Genomic DNA, 21,303 nt, shown 5'->3' with positions numbered 1-21,303 from the left:
CTGCATGACGCTGACGGTGTATTACGGGCAGCGCGGTCCCGTACGTGGCGACAGCCTGGAGCACGCTGCGGCTCGCTTGCATGCAATGGAACGTACAGGACCACGACGTTTCCGCGCGTCCTCTGGCGCGGGTGCAAAGGCGACCCGCGCATGCGCGTACGTGTGCGCGTGTGCGGACCCCGCGTTCGTCCACGGAAAGTGCAGGTGCGGCGGCAAGAAAACGAGGGTGAAAAAGAGAGGCCCCGCGAGAGAAACGAGCAACGAGTGGGGGGGGCGCGCGCACCTGGTCCGCCACTTCCACCCGTCGCCGGGGGGACAGCTGCCACCGCCGTTCCCACCCAGCTTTCTCGGACGGGTCCTCCTTGCGCAAGCGGCGGAGGAGGCGCACACCAGACGCTGCCGCCCGACGACGAATCTTCTTGGACGAGATGCGCGCGCGCGTGCGTGCGTCCCCGCGAGTGGCTCGAACTCGATCCTTTCCGCGGCCAGGATGCGCGCACGTAGGCTGGCCTCCGAGACTGCGGACGCTGGTTTATCGGGACACCTTTATCGGAAATCGCGGAAGTTCCCGGCAAAAGAGGGAAAACGGAGACGCAGATCCCGCGCAACGTGGGCGAGAATCGATGTTACTTCGCACGTGAGATGGCTATGCCGTATCGTTTGGGGATCTGCAAAAAGCATTAACGCGTAGAGCGCGCCACGTTTGTGTGAGACGAGCGGTTGCGTGTGACGACTAGCATCAAGATGGCGACGAACACACAGTATATGGCGGCGACGGCATGACCACTGGATTATTGCACTCCGCCGAAGAAAGAAGGTTACGACCACGGGGGCGATCCCGAAGGCGGTGCAATCGGAAGGAGAGGCAAGGTCGCTCCCTCGCGCAATGTGCGTGCGTGCGCTTGACCCGTAGCCCTGCACCGTAACACCATTCATCATCATCATCATCATCATCATCATCAGCCTGGTTACGCCCACTGCAGGGCAAAGGCCTCTCCCATACTTCAACAACCCCACACCAACACCACCATTCGAATCAGTCTTTTTTCCAAATCGGCCATTAGCCCTCCCTTGTAGGCCACGAAGAATGGTTCGGGCCCAGCCCATATTGGCGGGCGCAACACACATATGGACAGCGCCCCAGCCATTTTGACCTATCACGAAAAGCCACGGGCCGATTTGGAATAAAAACAAATCGGAATAACTTTACGTTATACCGGCCCTAACGTGTATAGAGAAAAAGCATCGGGCCTTGGACTGCACTGGGGAACCCGGGTTCAAATCCCAGCTATCTCGCACGCATGTAAGGCAACCAGCCGAGGCACAAAGCTGCACCTACTCACCAACCGACCGACCGCAGACTGCCTAATAGGAGGCAAAGAATGCTTCGCACTAAGTAAGGTCATCTGGACCAGAACCCACAACGCTAACCTAGGACGCGCCACCTGGTGCGCGTGCGTGAAAAAGGAGTCAATTCTGACGTGACAGCGAAACACCTGCTTACAAAAAAAAAAAAATCACGGTGGTGTCTAAAAAATGCTTCGCATTATAATTATATAGTTCATCTTGATCTAAGGATCAAACGCAGAACACTAGCGCTATATAGGTCTCTATACGGAGCAGTCGGTCTGCCATATCGCTGCGATGCTAGTTAATGGCAGCTCGAGGCCCAACTAACAACTGGAAACACTAAACTCTTTCTTTTTTCTTTTACCGGCGCGGTCAATGTGCAGCGTTTGACGTCGAAGGCAATGGGGCTGAGAGCCATTCGAATGCGCAAATCATGACGATTAAGGCTTGCTACCTGACGAACAACGTATACATCCTTAATTCGTATTTCTTGATTTAGTTCAACACGATTGCGCCCGAGAGGTTCTTAGGCAAGGTTGTGAAAGGTAGGGCAAATTGCAGCGCTGTAATTGTCTCTCAATAGAAGACACGATTCCGCCCAGAGGCATTGAAATCAGCTCCGATACAAGCGAGAGGGAGGCAGGCAGCGCTTCCAAGTTTAACATATGCTATATATATATATATATATATATATGTGTGTGTGTGTGTATATATATATGTGTATGTATATATATATATATGTGTGTGTGTGTATATATGTGTGTGTGTGTGTGTGTATATATGTGTGTGTGTGTGTGTGTATATGTGTGTGTGTGTGTATATATGTGTGTGTATATGTGTGTGTGTGTGTGTAGCCCTGCATGCTGCCGCTCAACTATATAGGGCGCCTGTTCATCCCGACTGAACGAGGTAAATGATCATTTAGAGCTTTGCGAACACACGGATGACGTCAACAATGAGCTGGCACGGACGATACCAATCATCTTCCGGGGGAATCTCTTGTCTTCCGCGCGTTTTCCCCGTTTCAGTTATTGTTCGCGAGGCCTCTATATATAGCATCTATATAGCACAGTTTATCGCCAGCTGCTGGCTTTGTAAAATAAGTTTTATAACGACAGCGTCGACGTCGGCAACTGCCTGCTGTACACCGACATTATAATTTATCGCGCACGCGGTGATCAATATTCACACGCTTATGTATACTATGGGATATTCGTATAGTTGAAACGATATTTAAAAAAAAATCGAGAACACGTGCGGAAAAATAGACAAGCGCAATATAGCATACGTGGTGTATGCTGTATTAGACGCTGGTAATATTGTCCTAGTTTGGTTAGACCCCCCCCCCCCCCCCGGGCGCTTGCATGTGGAAAGGTAATTGCTATAGATGGCGTTATAACGGCGTATTGTTGGTGGTGCATACCACGTAAGCAGCAGCAGCGGTGTCATTAAAGACATCCGGCGAGGCCATAACTTAACAACAGCGGAACACCGAAGGGGCGGGCCGCTATACGCAGATGGCAAAGCTGCATCAGCCTATATAAACGGGTGCAGTGTTCTTTGAAAACTGGATCTCCATGGAGTGGTAAAGGAGGGCTGACACCTGCTGCACAGAGTACGAAATTGAGCCCGCGGACGTTAACTCCCTGAATTTCGCGCCGACAGCTCAACGGCTGTCGAGTGACGTCACAAATTTCAATGTACGTTATTATCTACACCCTTGCCGCTTTAATGCATGAAAAGTTCCAGAAAGTTGCTATAGGTTCATGTCTTTTGAGTCCTCTAAAATGTCTCGTAGCGCTTTTTTTTCTTTCTTTCTTTACCGATTAACAATTAGACCAGATGCTCGGATTAGGCCACACCAGATGATAAATCCGAAAATTCGTTACGTCACGGCGAGCTATTGCGAGAAATTTCGGGACGGCGTCGCCACCCATCCCTCGTTTAAATCTTGCGTCTTTTCCGGCTTGCCGGCGAGCTGCCCCCGTTATAAGGCAAGAGCGACCGTTCTGCTATATAGTGGAGATGCGTGTATACTTTGTCACTGCACGATATTAGCTTAACCTTTCCTGTCTGTAGCGGTCATTTAACGTGACCGACTGTGACTCACTCATACGCCGTAATAAAGGTGTCGAAATCATCACGATTAAAATATTTTTTAGACTATATTTCGTTGAAAGAACCGAGCAACGCGAGAACGTTCCTTGCCGCGACGAAACCGTTATATGAAAATTATCACTATTATTAGCATCATCACCATTATTATTATTATTATTATTATTATTATTATTATTATTATTATTATTTATCGTTCCGTTCTCGAATAGAAGAGGCGTGTAACGCAATAATAACGTTCCTTGTGCGATACACAATCTATCACAGCGCAACATCTCTGACGGTCACGGACAGGGCCTTCCGCTATCAGTCTGTACGATACTCTCAATGCCAGGATACGTCGATTCGGCTCAATTGCTCGCGGGGAACCCTGATCATGAGAAGGCACGGACGGCAGCTTGTATACCTCTGCCTTTTGAAGAAGAAAAAAAACAAGAAAACTATACAGTCATTGTTTTCTGACGGTACTAACATACGGTGCCGAAATTCGGGAACTTGGAGCTTAATAAGAAAAGAATGACAAGAAATTAAAGACCGGGCAAGGAGCGATGCAGCGAAAGAACGACAGGCGTAATAACACTGAGCCGGAAAGGCAGCGGCGTGAATCAACATGGTATCCGATGTTCTAGGTGACATTAAACAGTAGATGTGGAGTCGGACAGGCCACGTAACGCGCAGGGCAGATAACCGCTGGTCTTATTACCGCTGATAGATAACCGCTGGACTGATAACCGCTGGCCGAAAGGTCGCGCCAAAGAAGGGGGGAAGGAAACGCCGTCGACGACGGCAGAAGTTGAGGTCGTGCTTTGAAATCGGCAAATTAGCACGCACGGCGATGTAAGGCGGAGTCCGCTGCCGCATAAGACGCGAGCACGCGGAGACTGGCGGGAAGGGCCTTCGATTCCCTCCTGCAGAGCACGCATAAATTTGAACGACGACGACGATAAGTATAACGCACATCGGATACGTACTGCGCCTAACATAATCTCCGCGCAATATCACGCGCCGCTGGACGCTCGCACGATAAGCCAGCCGAGGCAACGATAAGTCAACACGTTTATATATACTATACCGCACACCGCGACTCCCGACCCGACGCGCACAATTAAGTGAACGCGACAGCTGCGCGCGCGCGTGTGTCGCACGTGCGAGCGCGCCTGCTCCGACACGCATGACCACCGAAACAGCTACACCGCCACTTGTACTGTCTACAAGCTTGACTATATACGGAAGCGAGGTGGACTGCGCCCCCATGGCGTCCCGTGGCGCTGACGAGACTGCGATCACGTACACTTCGTGCGCGACTTTTACGACGCGAAGCAAAAAAGCCCATGTAATAAAGCTCTTTCTTGCTCGGGCTAGCTGGTTCATGCTTGAATGAGTGAAGGGCAAGGCGCAATAGACCTGTCGCTTGTGTTCTTGTTCTGTCCAGGTCTACTGCGCCTTGCCCTTTACTCAAGAAAGCCCGCGACTGCCAAATTAATAATGAAAAAAAAGAAGCCTTCAAGGGGAACTCCGCAGGGTTAATTCGCTGCCCACTGAACTGGGCTCATTCACTGCGCTCGCCGCAATTTTTTTCGCGTTTACTATATGGCTAATACTTTCCCGTCGTTAGCTGCCACGGCGGCTCGTGCGACCACGTCATTGCGCTGCCTGGCACACGGGCGTTGCCCCCGAGATTCAAGCGGTTCACGCTGCGTGCATGCGGCACCGCCCGATCACCGAGGCCGTGGCACGAGCGCTCGGGTTCGATCCCAGGCCGCGCTATGCAAAAAAAAGAAAAAAGCAAAGAAAAGAAAAAAAGAAGAAGAAAGCTCGCGCACACTGTGCTTCGAGTGCGTGCGCATCGAAGAATCGCAGGCGGTGAAAATTAATCCGTAGTCTTCCACAACATGGAGCGTCCCCTATATACCGCAGCGAAATTTCGAGACGTCAAATAAACCCCACAATTTTTTTTTTTTCCAACAGTCGTTCCATGAATGCGCAACACCGTTTGCTATGTAATAGAGGCTACAAAGGAGTGTCACACTGGATGGAGACGCAACGAAACATAGCGCGAAATATAATGAGAAATACGGAGCGACGAAAGCATCGGCGATTCGACGATGAAAGCTGCTGTGTATAGATTATAAGCTGTCGCAGCATATCGAGTTAAAACCTCGACATGCTGCACGCGAAAATGTATGCCACGAGAAGCGTCCATACCCCGACTGCTGGAGAACGAAAACGCGGGAAAAAAAGACGACGTGCGGGCAAAATCACAACCGCGTGAGGCTCCACTGGGGGGAAGCTGAGGGCAATTGTCGAAGCGCTAGGCGGCAACTGCTCATTGGAGCCACTCGCAGGTAGCGAACAAGTGCCGCGAAATAACAGCGAGGCGGGTCGAGTTGAACTGGTAAAACGAGCATGCATTAACTTCACAAAGTGTTTGGGTGACTGCATCCTCGGGAGCCGCAAGAAATGATACAGAGATGGCGCTGACTGAAGCGCGAGTCATAGGAAGACGCAAGAGCGACCGCCGTCGAATAACTTATGTACACACATATGCCGGATAACGCTGAAAAAAAAAGTAGGAATATACAGTTTACGCACCTTGAAGAGTTTGCTGGTATAGTTTGGAAGTCGCGGGGCAATTGAGAATGCCGCAAGACGCCGAAGTGACGCCAGCTCGGGTACAACGAAACCAACTTTGCAATATTTTTTTCCGTATGCAGGGCCGACAGCGAGTCCGGGATGGATCGGATGAATCTCGGCTAGCGCATCCGCTAGCTGAGACGCATCAACCTAAGCGCTGTCAATTAGAAACCGTTGCACACTCGGCAGCCGCGCCAATGGGGGTGAGAAAAAAAGAACCGCCAATAACCTAAAAGCCGCGGGCGGTATAAAGGAAGTCACGTGAGCGGTCTGAGGCGTCGTGTATGTATAGCTATATAAGCAGCGGCAGAAAGAGCGATTTGTCCGGCAGATGAAACAGAACAGACATGGTAAACATGGCATCGGAGATAAATGCGACCAAGAGCAGCTTCGCTGGGAAAAAAAAGAATGACTCATGCAAGGTCGCACAAGTTTGCGCACGTTCCCGCTCACTTTTCGATTGTCTTCCTATCGGCTTTTTGCCTGGTTGAAGAGAGCTAACTACAACCACCGATAAGCCGGTAGTTCCACACAAGCGCATATCAGGAAGCGATAGCGGCAGATCGTAGCGCGCTGCAGCCTACGTTTCTTTTCTTTCTTTCGGAGGTCGAACAACGCTACCGCGCCAATTGTCTCGGAAGGATATGTACACAAGGCCTCGAGGAAACGAAGGAAGCGGGTTTCCAAGAGCGATTAAGTAAAGGGGAAGTTACGTACATTGGCGCATGTTACGCGAGCTCCATGCGTCACTCGATTTTGCGCATACGATTTGGGCGACGAGCGCCGTGTGTAAAATGCGCGCGCTCACACGTGCAACTACACTGCACGTGCACTGCACTCGGCGGTCACCACTCGAAGCACGAAACCTCGCAGCACGGAGAGGGACGGTGGCCGATAAGTGCACGCTTCGGAAAAAAGGGAACGCCAAGTTGGCTCTTTTCACGAGGACTGATTCACACACAAGCAATCGCGTCACAAAGCTGATAAATACCCTCCTTCGGAACGACTGAAAGAGAGAATGTGGAACGCCGATGCTTTGTTACTCTACGCGGTCGAACGCCTTTACGACGAAGTGCCTGGGGCCTCCGAAATTATTCGTTGTACAGGTCACTTCGTTGTAAAAGGTCGCGCAACGAACAATACAACCGGGACCGAATTGTTCCTTCGTTATAAAGGTAATTTAGTTGTAGTGGCGCTCGATTGTATAGTTTACGCTTCTTCTAATACTGTAGTACCATAGGACGCGGTAGCACATGGGATGATCTTTTCCAAACTAAACAAGACATGGATTCCCGAAGACCTCGCACCTGCCCTCTTTTTTTTTTTTCGACGGGCGCTAGCCTTAACCAGCAGCAACCCTCACCATCGAAAGCAGCCCAGCGCGGCCCCCCGGGGTGCTCTTTGTCACGCGTGTGAGCCAGCACCCTAACAGAATTTCGAGAGAGAGAGAGAGAGAGAGAGAGAGAGAGAGAGAGAGAGATGAATATCTCATTTGACATCGACGATGGAGCTGGTGGAGGCTGTTGCACCCGAGATCGGCAGTGCGCATTCTTTGGGTGTTTTCCTCCGAGGCAGCCCGTTTCACCAGCGAAGCCGAGCCGGCGACAATGCCCGACACCGACTGCGACGTGTGAACAAAGAGCCTCACTTAGAACCGATAGCGCTAACGAGCGTGAACACTAATCTCCTTACCCTGACAAGATGGCCGTCGCGGAGAGCAAGGAACCCAGTCGACAACTTTCGTGGAGAGAGCGTGAACTGTGTCGTGGAAGGAGCGCGAACAACATTTGTTTCCAGAATGCGTCGTCCTTGCTTCGAAGGTTGGATATCAGAGGCGGAGTTCTGTGAACTATTCGACCCCTCTGATCGGCCGCAACAAGGTCATCGAATTCACTTGTGTAGGGAACTAGGGAAGAACCGTTTCAAAAGCGGACCTTTGGTGCCGTGAGAAGGTGCTGAGGTGTACTGACGTCTGCAGACATGTGTGAGCTCTGACTAAAATTTGACGACTTGTTTCTACATGCAATTAGTGCAAAATAAACCCCTCTATCTTTCACTCCTACTCCTGGACGTACTCATCCATACGGCACGAAGGATTCCTTGCGTAAACTCTACCCCGAGCCTCAGCAAGGTCCATGGCCACGCTGGTGCAACCTTTCAACTCGGTGTTGATGTATTTCACCAGGTACTCTTGTGCCGATAAGGAGGTGGCTTGTGTCAGCCAAGTAGCCGATGGGGTGTGGAGGGAAAAGGAAGGAGACGGGGTTTTTACAGGTTGGGAGACAGTGCCACACAATGTGTTGGGAGTTAGGGTACCTCCTGGCTTAGAGCTTACGCGGTTGAGAGCGAGGCAAAAGTGTCCACGTACGTTGCATCGGTCGTTTTATCGAGCAATTAATACGATTCTGTGGTTACAGCGGGCCCCTTCGATTTCCGGTCCAGAAGCTGCCCAAGACGCCAACGCCAACGCTGATTGGCTCAAAGCGGCGCCTCGGGCACTCCGGGCCGATAAATCGAAAAGACTCCGCGAACCTTTGCACAGCAACGAGATGTTTGAAAGAGTGGCCGACTGACCGAAATACGGCGCCACACTCGGCGACTTGCGCGAGCGAGAGAACCCGGCATCGCGGCGCCAATGGGAAACAGATTGGCGGGCGTCCTTTTAATCACCGTTGGCACACCCCGAGTCCCGCGGGAGGGATAGGAGGACCGATGAACAACGGGGAGCAACGTGGCGACGTTAAACGGACAGGGCGGACATCGGAGAACCGCACGTATACGTGCTCGCTTCGAATTTCGGGTCTGCTGACGACAAGCGAGAACAGGCCCGTTCGGGCTTCCGGGGGCTGTTATTACACCACTTGCTGCCATCAAAGTCTCAATCAAGCACAAACACGGGGGCCGCCACAAACCAGCATTAAAGCAAAGAAAAGTGGCGGACAGTGCAGCCGAAAGAGCGGGCAAGAGCGACCGTGATGGTAAACAGAACGGAGCAGCGGGCAGCTGCTGGTCGTTCAAAGGGGGGGGGGGGGGGAGCAGCGAGCCAACACGCAGTGCGCATGCGCAGTCCCTGGCGCGGGATCGTCCAATGGTCCGACCGGAAGGCATCGATTTGCCGCCGGGTGGTGGGGAGCAGAGGGGCTGCTTCGCTACAGAGCAGCTTAGATTCACTGGGAAAAATTGCCCTCTCTGGTTCCCGTTTGCAGCCGTTCAAAGTCGAGCGATCCCCAAACTATTTATTGAGCGCTTCGATTTGCAGAGAACGGGACGACCACGACGACTTCCGCCTTTCTTTGTTTCGCACGCGCATACAGTATATATAGAGTAAGCGTAATGGTACGATATTTCGGCTCAGCAATCATTTTCTTGGACCTTCAGTGCAAGCACTGCACTTGCGGTCTCGCTCACCCCTCCCCCTTGAAGAGCAGATGACACCCGCACGCCGGACTTCGTCCAGCACTTCAATAACGTGTTCGGAGGAGACTCATTCCGACCGCTTCGTAACCGTCTCCATTTCGCGATACGCAAAAGGATGACGCGAGGTGGGAACACACCGCGGGCGCTAAGCGTTGGTTTCTTTTCCTTGTAGTTGTAACGCCGTCGTTACAAGACACGTCTCACTTTCCCTCTCTCCGTGCTCGAGAGAGAGAGAGCGGGTGCACGTGCGCGCGCAATAGCGGTCACCCGAGTCTAGCCAATTTCCGTCAGCCAGGAGCCGGAACCTAATACAGGCGCTTCTGTGCTAGGGCACGGAGCCAAAGCGTCCGCGACAAAGAAAAAAAAAACCACACACACACACACACACACGCACGCACACAAAGGCATAGTCGCTCTTGCAGAGAGGAAGCAGCGTCTATCAATCTAGCGCCCTACGACCTATATCTCCGCGTTGCTAATTCACTGCCACCGAGGGAGCACCCTCAGCACGCTGCTTGAAGCTGCGCAGCCAGCGCTACGAGGAGTGAGAAGGCAATGAAGCAGCCGCAACGTCTCCCCTTCCCCCCCCCCCCCCTCGCGCAGAGCTTTCGTCACACACGCGGCCGAAACCGCAGGCCGCTGCGCGCCGGGCCATATGCAAAGGGAAAAGGCACGAAGAACACCGATCCTTCTTTATAAGCCATTTCGCAACATGAATAAATAAGTAAATAAATAAATAAATAAATAAATAAATAAAGCGATCGCGAAACGTTTCTGCTGCTTTCGTCTCAAATTCTCGCTCGCACACGACAGGGCTTGGCAGACGAGAGAGAGGTGACAGCTGCACGTAACAACGCGACGAATTAGGAAAAAAATGGCTGTGGCTTAGCTAAGGTTAAGCTCAGGATGCGAAGCATACTAGCCTTTATTTTAGTTGTTGAGCCACTGTTTAGCCTGGTGAACTGCTGTTGCTCGGCTATATTTGGTTCGGCTAGACGAAGAAACAACTCATGCGTTACTCTGCTTCGCCTTCAAGAGTGGAACGCGATAGCGTTCCCGTCGATCCGCCAAGCCGTGTAAGACAATGGGCTACGGCGCAGCGACTACGCGCCCCGTATGGACGCGGTGAGCGTCGAGCAACGCAGCGTTCGGCGCGGCAACGAAATGTGCGCCTGAGCAAGCGACGCACGGCAACACCGCATTCACTAGAGGCGCTTTTGTACCGCTTTGCAGCATCGTACTCGTGGCTCAGTGGTAGCGTCTCCGTCTCACACTCCGGAGACCCTAGTTCGATTCCCACCCAGCCCATCTTGCAAGAGTTGAGCCAAAGCGGCCTAGAAACAAGCGCAGCTGCTTATATACCGCCGCGACGGCGCGAGTTGGAGCCCCGTTTCTCCTCTGTCGTGACGTCACGGTGTCACGTGGTATGGCATGGGGTCAAAGGTCATTGAAGGCGACACCGCCGCGCCTGAGGAGCTGGGTTGAGCTCTCGTAATATGCTTCGCATAAAAAAAGGGCGGAGGGGAGATAAAGTAAGTTGCACCACCATCGTGGCACCCTTACAGCAGCGCAATATTCGAGACGCGCAGCAATGAATTTATTAATAGAAAGCTGCTATAGCGGACCAGGTAGCCCGATAAACCTAAACCAATGGATGACCCCGGTGCTTACATAGTTCGCGTGCGGTATTCTACATTCGTCGTCATATCCTTAGAATTATACAGCACGCGTACCTGTGTTGCAGGAAATGTAAGGGAAAATGTTAATGTAAAGACAATGCATCTATATCTTCTTTCAGAGTGCAAAGTTTTTTAACGTAGCCCCTACAAGAAAGAAGAAAAAAAGCGCCACTAAATGACGGAAGGTTCCTAGAAGACTTGTTTACGGCGTGGTAAAAATTGCCGCAGTCAAGCAAACTGTTGTTGTTGCTGTTCTAAGTTCACGCTAGTGCCCCGACTGAAAGTATTGCGGAGACTGCGTAACGCAAGATATGCTAAAGCAAGATACGGTCTCCACGTAGCGTCTGCGTTCACCTCGAAAGCGCTAGCATACCGAACACGAGAGAGAGAGAGAGAGAAGGTCAATTGTTTCAGGGCTATTACATACACAGCGTGCTTTAGGATGGCACAAGGACGCCCTTCGCAGATGTTGGTAGACATCCGAGAACAGCCGCAAGTGCAACGCCACGTTAATGAAGGAAAATAATTAGACGTGCTGACGAGAAACAGCCAAATGGTCCCAGAGACTGCGTGTACAGCGGCGATCATAAGTTGCTTTAAAAGCAGAGTGCTCGTTTTTTATTTCCTTCTTGGTCTCAAGCGTGCCCCGCTGGTTTGTGAGCAGCTCTTACAAGGAGGCACAAGACAAAAAACAGCGCGATCGTAGTTATCGTTTAATTAGCCAATAAAAACGTTTCCGACAATTCAATGACGAAGACGTATATACTCCCTTAGAAAACAAACGCACGAATGATTTTACGATGCCTTTGCGATCATCTCTCTCGGATTCTGTATGGATGAGAGACAAGATGAGAATTGATCAATCGATCGATCGATTAATTGATTGATTGATCGATTGATACGGGGTGGGAGGAATCATAGAAGCACAAATGGGGCCAGAGATCAAAAGCGCGGCCGCCGGATACTCACACCGAGATTCCGGGTGGGCAGTGTCGTCAATCGGGAAAGTTTTCGGCAGTCACGTCATGGGCCTGCGCGACTGCATGCCAACGGCTCATTGCGCGGAACCCACTTAGAAGACTGCAAAGTCGGGCGCCTTTTCCGATAAACATGTCAACGGCTGCGCACGCATCGCCAGGAAAGAAAGGGCGACGCTGACTTTCAAAAAAAGAAAGAAGCGCTGCATGCGTAGAAACACGCGATGAACGCTAGCGACGAGAGGGAACCGCCGCGCGCGTTCGCAATCATTTACGCAACGACGCCCCGCGAAGAGCCATCTGCTAGTGCAACGTGGGCGAGCAGGAAAGAACGCTTTCGTAAGAGGGAACAACGGAGACGCCCCGACCTACTGCTGACACATGTCGGCGAGATAAGCACGTCGCAAATATGAGTCACTCTGCGCGTTGACGATGACCCCTTGGTGACCGCTTCCAAAGGTGCAAGGACCTCAGACAGCCGTTCCAGGTATGCAGTGCAAGTAAACTGATCCGTGCCCTGTAACACATTGGGGTACATCGTCTACCGTACAGAGGTCTACCGCTTCTCCCCAATTGCGCATGGGCAAGAATTACCGCGCATGCGCGATTGGGGAGAAGTACTAATGGCAGAGCGGTAACAGCATCAACAGCTACATTCCGTGTCACACCGCGCCGCTATTCAGCCGCACCGGAGAGGTCAGACGGCGCTTCCTCTTGTCACTCCATCGTCCGGGGGAACAGCCACGCGTCACAGACGCGTCACAACTCGCAACGTACGAAGCGAGAGCAGCGAGTCGGGAACACTTGTGGAGGCGACGCACTTAAACAGGGTGGTGAGTGGGTCGATCCCGAAACCAGTAGGTACCACGGCGTTGGCGCCACAGAGACCGCGACTCCATGCCGTACTAAGGCAGGCGGAAACGCAACACTTCTTATCGCCGAATCACGTACTCGTGACCTTGCAGTGGTCGACGCAGATCAATTGACGGTTTTCATAAGACTGCTTCCGAAAGATGACAAAAAAAAGAGAGAAAAGAAAAAGTAAGGAAAAAAACATGATTCGACATAGCATTTGTAAAACTTTTCTCGCACTAGATACACCGAAATTCACTAAATTTCTCACGTAACGCAATTGGGGCGGACGCGAAAAAAAGGGAAAGAAAGAAAGGAAGGAAGGCGTGAATTAAATAGCACTTCGTCGATAGAACGCTTTACCATGATAAGCTTGCCGGCCCGGCACGGTTTTACATCAGCAGCGAGTGTGTGCGGATATCTCCAGCTAGGAAGCGATGACGTATGAACGCAAGTGGTATAGCTCAATTGTCCCAAACAGGTTATTCTATGCAACGCGACGGTAAGTCGTGTGAACAGCACAGTTCAGTGCGATAAACGGAATTCGCACGCCAAATACACCGAGAAACGCAGTGGTAGAATGTTCTAGCATGACTTTCGAGCATGTGAAAACGTTATACGTCGAGTCGTATACACTATGCTACGCTATATACAGCGACGTTTTTCCCTGCAGATAAAATGCTTATACTTCTAAAAGAGTAACGGACCACCAGCCAGCCAATCCTGATCGATGTGGCGGTTTGCAGCGTTGGTGACCTTATCGCGAGAAGAATAGGCACTCACGTATGCAGCCTGGAGCGACGGCGGGGATGTCCCGGAGATCAAGCCGACGCCGCGGTCAGGGACGCCCGACGACCTTTAAAATCCAGAGGCTCGGCGCAGGGGCGACGATCGGATGATGCCGTCGGGAGCGCACGCAGCCAGGCGAGTCGACGACGCGCAGCCGGCAGTCACCATGTAACACCGGTCGTGACGTCAACACAGCACACGCACGCACACACAGAGGTTGACGGAGGGCTCGCCAGGATGGATGCAAACGTCGAGAATCCCCGCGCTTTACGTAAAGCCAGAGAGCGCGACGCCGAACGGCACAGATGAGCGCGGGCGAGAGAAGGGTGACCGCCGATGCAACGACCAACGCCGGTTGTCCCGCAGCGCGATCTGATGCCGCTAAAGCGTTCGTTTACCAGGAATTGCACCAACGGCGCGCAAAGGAACGCGAGCGGCACCTCTTTGTGCACGCAATGTTAACGCACACGGACGCCACTGCCTCCTCTCTCGAAGGCTCCCGACGCTGCTCCGTCGAGAAATATGCGATACGCCTTCCCGACGGAGGCCCGCTCCTCGAGGCAAAGCGCCGCCGAAGAAAATCCGTGCGCACGGGTGCAAGCCAAGTAGCCGGCCAGAAACAAACGCACTCCTGCGCTTTCGAATCGCGGCCACTCAGTCGTTCCTTCGGTCAGTCGCCTTCGCGAAGCGCAACGCAACACAACAGTCACAGCCAGACGGCGGCAGCAGCGACAGGAGCAGCAATGCTCGCGGCTGTTGCAACGTCGGCCCCGTTTCCTGGAGAGACGCCAAGCTCTTTCGCTCTCCCTCGGGGCGAAAAAGCAGAACCGCAAACGCGCTTTCTCTGGAAACGTCAACGTTGTTAGGACGGGGATCGGGCTGCGTTTAAAAGTGTTGTCGCGCCAACGATGGAAACTGCGAACGTGCCCGGGACGGTAACAAGAACGGCAGTAAAACGAGGTTAACGCAATAACAAGAAACGACGACAACAACGATTGGTATTTCACCTAACGCACTAATGCCGATGACAAAATAACTATACGTCGGATGAGCGATTGTTGGTCGTTTTCTACGCTTGGCAGTGTAGTTAGCTGACTGTCGATGTTGTTTTTCTTTGTACTAGTTTAGCGCAGGATTTTCTCGTAAACGAGTCAGACTGCCTCGCGTCTTTTTCTTTCGTGTATTCTTTCTGATTCACTCTTTCCTTGCCCTACGCGAACAAAACCGGGGACAACGAAGCTCGCACAGCGCCACGTTGAATTCCATGCTCGCCAGACGATGATCAACGGAGAGTTACAGCAGACGACGCGGAGGTGCCACCTGGCCCGAAACGATCCCAAAATGCCGTTCGCGACATGGTTGCCGTGGTAACCACATTCGGAGCACGCCGCCCGCACGGTGTCATGGTAACAGGGCCACAGGGGAAAGGAGCGTAGAGCGCGAGGGCTTCGCTCTCGCAGCCTGATCTGTTGGTAAACACTGAACACGCCCTCCTTCAGGGCCAATTTCACGCTCGCCCAACGAAAGATGACCCCCTGCGGCTGTTTCCAAATGCCAGAAGGGCAAAGTAGGAGTCGCCCGAGACCCCTATTGATAACTTCTTTTCGTTAAAACATCGGCGAGAAAAGTAAAGCAAGGAGATCGACGTTCGTGGTCTCCCCGATCACTCACAGATGTCACCAGTCGACAAGAAATCGTTATTTCCTTCAGCAACGATAAAAGACTCATAGAGTCGCAGAGAAGCATGCATAAGACTGGATAGTCGATGTTTACGCGCGTTCGTGGTCCCTCAGCAAAAGCTGCACATGCGGTTTCCACACGCCCTTGCTGGACCGCGCGGTAATCGATATAGGCGTGACCTCGGTGCCTTTCGGAGCGACCCACAGAGGCCAGCAGCAGACGGAAAGGAACGCGAGCCACGCAAGAAAGCAGAACTGTCGCGGGCGAAAAAAAAGCGTTCGCACAGTACTTTCTCGTTGCCTCAGGACGCAGGCCTACACTCGTCGAAGCAGCAGGAGAGCCGTCCTTTCCTCCACCGCGAAGACTCAACGAGCAGCACCGACCACACAGCTGACTGCAGCGACGTACGCATTCCCAAGCAGCGAAACCAGCTGCGCGCGAAGGCGGCGACCGCACCTTCTCGTGCTTCGGCGCTTTCGTAACCGTACGGTGCGTGTGTGTACAAACGGAGACCCGTCGCCGGCGGCGAAGGGAGGCCAGACGCTCTCAAAACGGCAGTTCCGTGCGGAGTTGCGAAACACTGCAACGAGCTGTATATAAACACACACGAACGGAAGTAATCCGTAAGAGGAGAAAAGGTCGATAAGCGCGGCGAGCGCCTCACCGAAACGGCAAGCGGGCCGGAGCCAGAGCAGACGGCCGCCGCTCGCCGAGATCGGCACAGTGCAGACGACGACGGAAAACGTCGGCGGAATCCACAGCAGCGACCGCCGAGGCACACGCACTGCAAGCAGGGTTTCTTTCACACATATACACACGCGCCGCGACTCGCACGTCTTGCAAGGGCGCAACGGCCAACCGAGGAAGTTGGAATGCGACCGTCGGCGACACGGAGAATTCTGCAGCAGCACCGGAGCGCTGCACGCACAGACGCACACGCACACAGTCGAGAGGCCGTGCGCACACTGAGCGCAAGGAAAACGGCGGAAGTGTGCCGCCTTCTCCTCTCTCTCTCTCTCCGGCGCTGTGTCTGCTGCCGCTCCGGCCGAGCGAAGAGGTGGAGGGTGCACAACAAAAGGGAGGAAGAAGCAGTTCTTCGGGGTCGGACGCGTGCTCACGCAGCACACAGGCACGAGCAAAAAATTACGCCCCCGCGTCGGCGGCGGCGACGACGACACAGAACACACGCGGCCCGCGCGGCTGGCTGGCCCTCCCGCACCGAAGCAGGCGGCCCTGCTCGGCTGTCTTCTGAGATTAGTTCGTGCGCTCTCCGTTTCTATTTCGGGGAGGCGCTGCCGCCGCCGCTGCCACCACCAGAAAGCGCGACGCGAACGCGCCCGACCGCTTGGCAGCGGTGCGCGCCTGGCAGCGGCTGGCATCGATCCTTGAAAGGGAACGTCACCCGAACAGGATAAAGCCCGCGGACAGTTTCCGGGTCTGCCGCTTCATCCGTCCCAGCGCCCATCTTCTTGAAGTTCAAGCAGCTCCACGACGCCTTATTCGCGATGAAAACAAATAAATACATAATTATGCAGATCCAATCCTGAAAGGAATTGTGCCCTTGATGACGAATGTGTGTGGCAGCGAGAATATTAAATACCATCTGCTGTATCACAGCGCAATTCCGTTTAGAACAAGGTCATAAGGTAGTAAATATGGGAGCTTGATTGATTGATGGGTTTAAATGGCGCAAGGGCATATTTGGCCAAAGAGCGCCAAAACTATGGGTACATTCAATGAGTTAGAGTATGAAGACAAGAGTCGGCTAAGAAGGGTAAGGATGTTGAAGCGTGCTATATACAGGGGCAAAAAATCACGTAGTGACAAAGGTGTAAAAGGCCAAGCTAAACAATGGTGTTACTGCCATGTCAGAACTTCCAACTTCGTATGGGTTATGCAGAGATTTCGTCTTGTGTGTAAGCTATTCGACCAGACAGCAGCGCGGGAAAGTCGAAGAGGCAAAGAAAGCTTCGCTTTAATGATATCGGGATTGCTCAGATGTCACACACGACATTCCGTTGCACGAATTAAAAAAAAGAATACTAGCGGTATGGAATTCCAATCAAGTATTGCACGCGGTAAAATATAGGGGCACCTAAGCAACTCTGATGATGCGCGAATGCGAGAGCATTCCCCGAGTGTCTCGCCGAGTTTGGTGCTGCGGCGAAATGTTGCCGAGTCCACAGTGCTGCTGTGTTATGTTTCCGAGCGTAATGTTGCTCCTTACGAGGTCCCAACAACGCAAGACGCCAAACCGGCCATACTGCGATCCCTCAGCTGCGTTTTATTTACGGAGTGTTTCACGCACATTGCATTGAGTGTTCCTGTGCAATGACACCACTTTTCGGCACGATGACACCACGGTGCTGACACTACATTTATTCATCGGGTTCACAGGCGAACTCCATCTCATACTCTGGGGCACGTCCTCTAGTCGTTGTTGGGCGCGTATCCAAGGGGCGTTACATCTTATTGGTCGTCGTCGTAACACGGGCTCCGGCGACAGCGTCTGATAGTCTCGTGCTTCGTCGGCAGTGAACACCAGTGTTCCTGTATAATGCTCGCTGCTGGAGCATACACAGGAACACTAGTGAACACTCCCATCACGCGCAATCTAGTGAATCTCCCACCAGACAGAGCCCAACCGCGTGAACGGTGTAGTGGACAGCTTCGAAGATATTCATCACTGTCGCCTGTTGCAACGGTGGCACAGTGGTTAATTAGCGCGCTCGGCTATACGGAGCGGTAGCAGCGGCTGCTGAGCCTGGCGTTAATTTGTGTGCCGTTTTTCTGTCACGACTCTCTGATGACGGCGGGGTTGCACAATAGGTCAAGTAACGCTCTCACATTGAAACGAGACCCGGAAGCTACCGGAAGCCGAAAACTCTGGTCGCCGCGGGGTGCTCTGGATATCCTACATGAGGACGCAACCACCAAGAGAGAGAGAGGAAATTTCATAGAAAAAATGTACACTGATAAAGCATACAAAGGAACGCGACGAAATATATAGGGTGAGAAAGGTGCGCCCTCCTGTGAGTGAATGCAGCAGTCGACGCTACATGTTTACGAAGCAGGAGCTGCGCGAAAAAAGAAGTTAAATTTCCGAGCAGCTTGCGACCGCAAGCAGTAAAACGCTACGACAGTACAGGCCATCTGTGCATTCAGGCAACATAAATGTTTTTGATTTTGTTTTCTCCCGCTCCTGTAGTCCGTAAACGTTTGACGCCGACTGTACGTATGCCCCGCGCGAGCTGTGGCATTATAACGCCGGGGTGGTCGGACCCACTCCAGCCGCGGCCATTCGAGATGTTGATGTCGCGTGGCCCAGATTGCGCGCATGACCGAAACATTGCCCCACTTTCCGCAAAATTGGCCGCACCGATTGCTTTGGTACGTCTATTTCTAGTCGATAACTATTCTGGTTCGGTAATAACGAATGCGATTGTTCGAGCACGAGATTGGAAAGGACGATTAACGTCCGACCACCAGCATATACAGTCGCGAATCGCACCTACGACGCCACAACTGACTGGTCAGCGGCGTTCTGGCCACCCTAGTTGCGCTAATGTATTCAACTACAACGAAACCCTGAAGCTTTTAGCTCGGGCCCCAACTCCGATGCTGCCTATTCAAATACATGCAAAACGCATAAATGCTTTTTCTGAGATAACCCCCGGCCCGATTTTGAATGAGATTTGCGACATTTTAGAGAAAAAGTTAAATTCTAGCGACTGTCGGAAGCGATAAATTGGTTTATGGCCTGAATTTTTTTTAAACAAGTATTGCTGAAAATTGTTATGTTTGAAAAACACAGAAGCACGAAGTTTACAAATCCGCAGCTCTACACCAAGATCAGATATCGCAGCTCTGTATATTTCATCCGTCAGAAGAGCTAAAGTGGACAAATATGATGCATTAATTTGTATCTTACGTGAATTTGTTACAACGTTTACAAACGTGTTGAAAATATGCTGCCCACATATTATTGGTGTATTTGAGAGTCACGCATAGTACAACAAATGTGTCCGCTTTAGATGTACAATTAGACGCAATTTACGGAATTGCGATATTGCCGAGTTAGAGTGTCAAACTTGATAGTTTCGTTTTCTGCAAAAAAAAAATTCGATTATTTTAACAATTCTTATATAAAAAATAGATAATCGCTACCAGCAGCCACTAGATTTTAATTTTTTTTTCTTTTCAGTGCAACAAACCTCATCAAATTTGGTGCAGTGATTGCCAAGAAAAATGATGCATGCTTGCGCCGAGACTATAAGTACGAAACTTGAAACTTGCTCAGTTGACAATTTTTTTTATCGTTTTTGTTGAAGACGCACCGACGACGTCCTCATTTTTCCGACCTAGATCACGAAATTTAGAAAAGTGAACGAGCTTCGTTTGCTCTTTCCTTACTAGTGTCTTTTCTCTTTTCTTTCTGTAAGCATTTTATTAGTTTCTGCCTCGTTTCTTTTACTAATAAAGCTCAACTCGATTCTCTCTTCAGTGGCCCTTAAAAGGCGAGGCTATACGAAAGACAACGGAAAGAAACTGAGCGAGGAGTCGCGAGTGATAATAAGAAAGTTACCACCACAGGACTGCGTAAGATACCGCACGTGCCCCCAATTGGCTCTTCTGTCTCTCATATCGTTCGTGCTGTAGTAACTGGTTTGATTACACGGTTGAATGTCCCAAAGAAGCTGCAGCGGGAAGCTAGGAGGCGGAGGGAGGGGAGGGAGGCTCTTATTTTCGACCAGCCTGGGGTTCTTGCATTGCGCACACTCCGAAATGCGGCCGCAGCACCATGCATTAAAACTCGCCGCCTCACGCTCGGGACGAATATATATATATATATATATATATATATATATATATATATATATATATATATATATATATATATATATATATATATATATATATATATATGCAGAAACTCCCTAGCGGGACTCGTCAAAATTTAAATGTATTTCTGGGGTTTTACGAGCCAAAACCGCTATCTGATCATTAGGCACGTCGTAGTGAGGGACACCGGTTTAGTTCTGACCACCCGGAGTTCTTTAACGTGCGCCCAATGGACGGAAGATGGGCGTTTTTTGCATTTTCCTTTTTTAATTCCCCACCTAAATGAGGCCGCCGCGGCCGGGATCCGATCCCGCGACCTCGGGCTTAGCAGCGCACCGCCATAGCCGCTAGGCTACCACGGTAGTGGTACTTGTCACATTTGTCCTTATCCTCCTTGGAATCAAGCAGAAAGATTGCTCTAATCTGCTTATTTCATAAAATAACGAACCGTAAGCACAAAACCGCCCTCGCTCTCTCCCCAACCGTTACGAACGTCTCGCCGTTTGCACAACAACCGCTCCTTCAAACGTATATTTGGGCACACAAACGCCTTCAATTCATTCAACTCAATTCACTAGTAATTGAACTATGGAATAGTCTCCCTGACAATGTTGTTCACATTAATCACCCTGTTAAGTTTCGTGATGAAGTAACCGCTATTTTTTCGTGACCAGTTGCTTTCACTAATTTTTCTCTTAATTATGCACACGCTTCTCGCTAACATCTGTATTTGGCAATGGCGAGAGATGTACCCTTACATTACTTTTGTAAAATTTGACGGGGTAAAATGATGTGCCCTTAAATTGAGTATGTCGCCATTCATTCCCATAGTGTATATCGCGTTCCGCTAACTATTATGTAACGTCACCTCTTGTTATGTACCTTAGTATAAGTCTCTTATATTTCTTATCTATTTGTAATGCTCCCACTTATGAAGACATACATTGTATAATCCCCGCACCCCCCCC

At 51.3% G+C, this 21,303-nt stretch overlaps 1 protein-coding gene across 4 annotated transcripts in view; it reads right to left on the bottom strand.

The window, feature by feature from the left end:
• Window positions 1-21,303, bottom strand: part of Utx (Utx histone demethylase) — a 134,773-nt gene that overhangs the window by 96,228 nt on the left and 17,242 nt on the right. Inside the window, exon 1 of one of the 4 annotated variants that reach the window (XM_065455642.1) lies at window positions 13,808-14,182. The exons of 2 other annotated variants lie outside the window; for them this stretch is intronic. The gene's annotated coding sequence lies outside the window, so the exon portion shown is untranslated. Of the gene's footprint in view, window positions 1-6,057; window positions 6,313-13,807; window positions 14,183-21,303 lie in introns of those variants that run through there. One more of the 4 variants, XM_065455643.1, reaches the window with a different exon arrangement.

Source organism: Dermacentor albipictus, chromosome 1 (assembly GCF_038994185.2).
Source record: "Dermacentor albipictus isolate Rhodes 1998 colony chromosome 1, USDA_Dalb.pri_finalv2, whole genome shotgun sequence".
NCBI classification, from domain to species: Eukaryota; Metazoa; Arthropoda; class Arachnida; order Ixodida; family Ixodidae; genus Dermacentor; species Dermacentor albipictus.
This window is presented reverse-complemented; position numbering and strand designations above follow the sequence as displayed.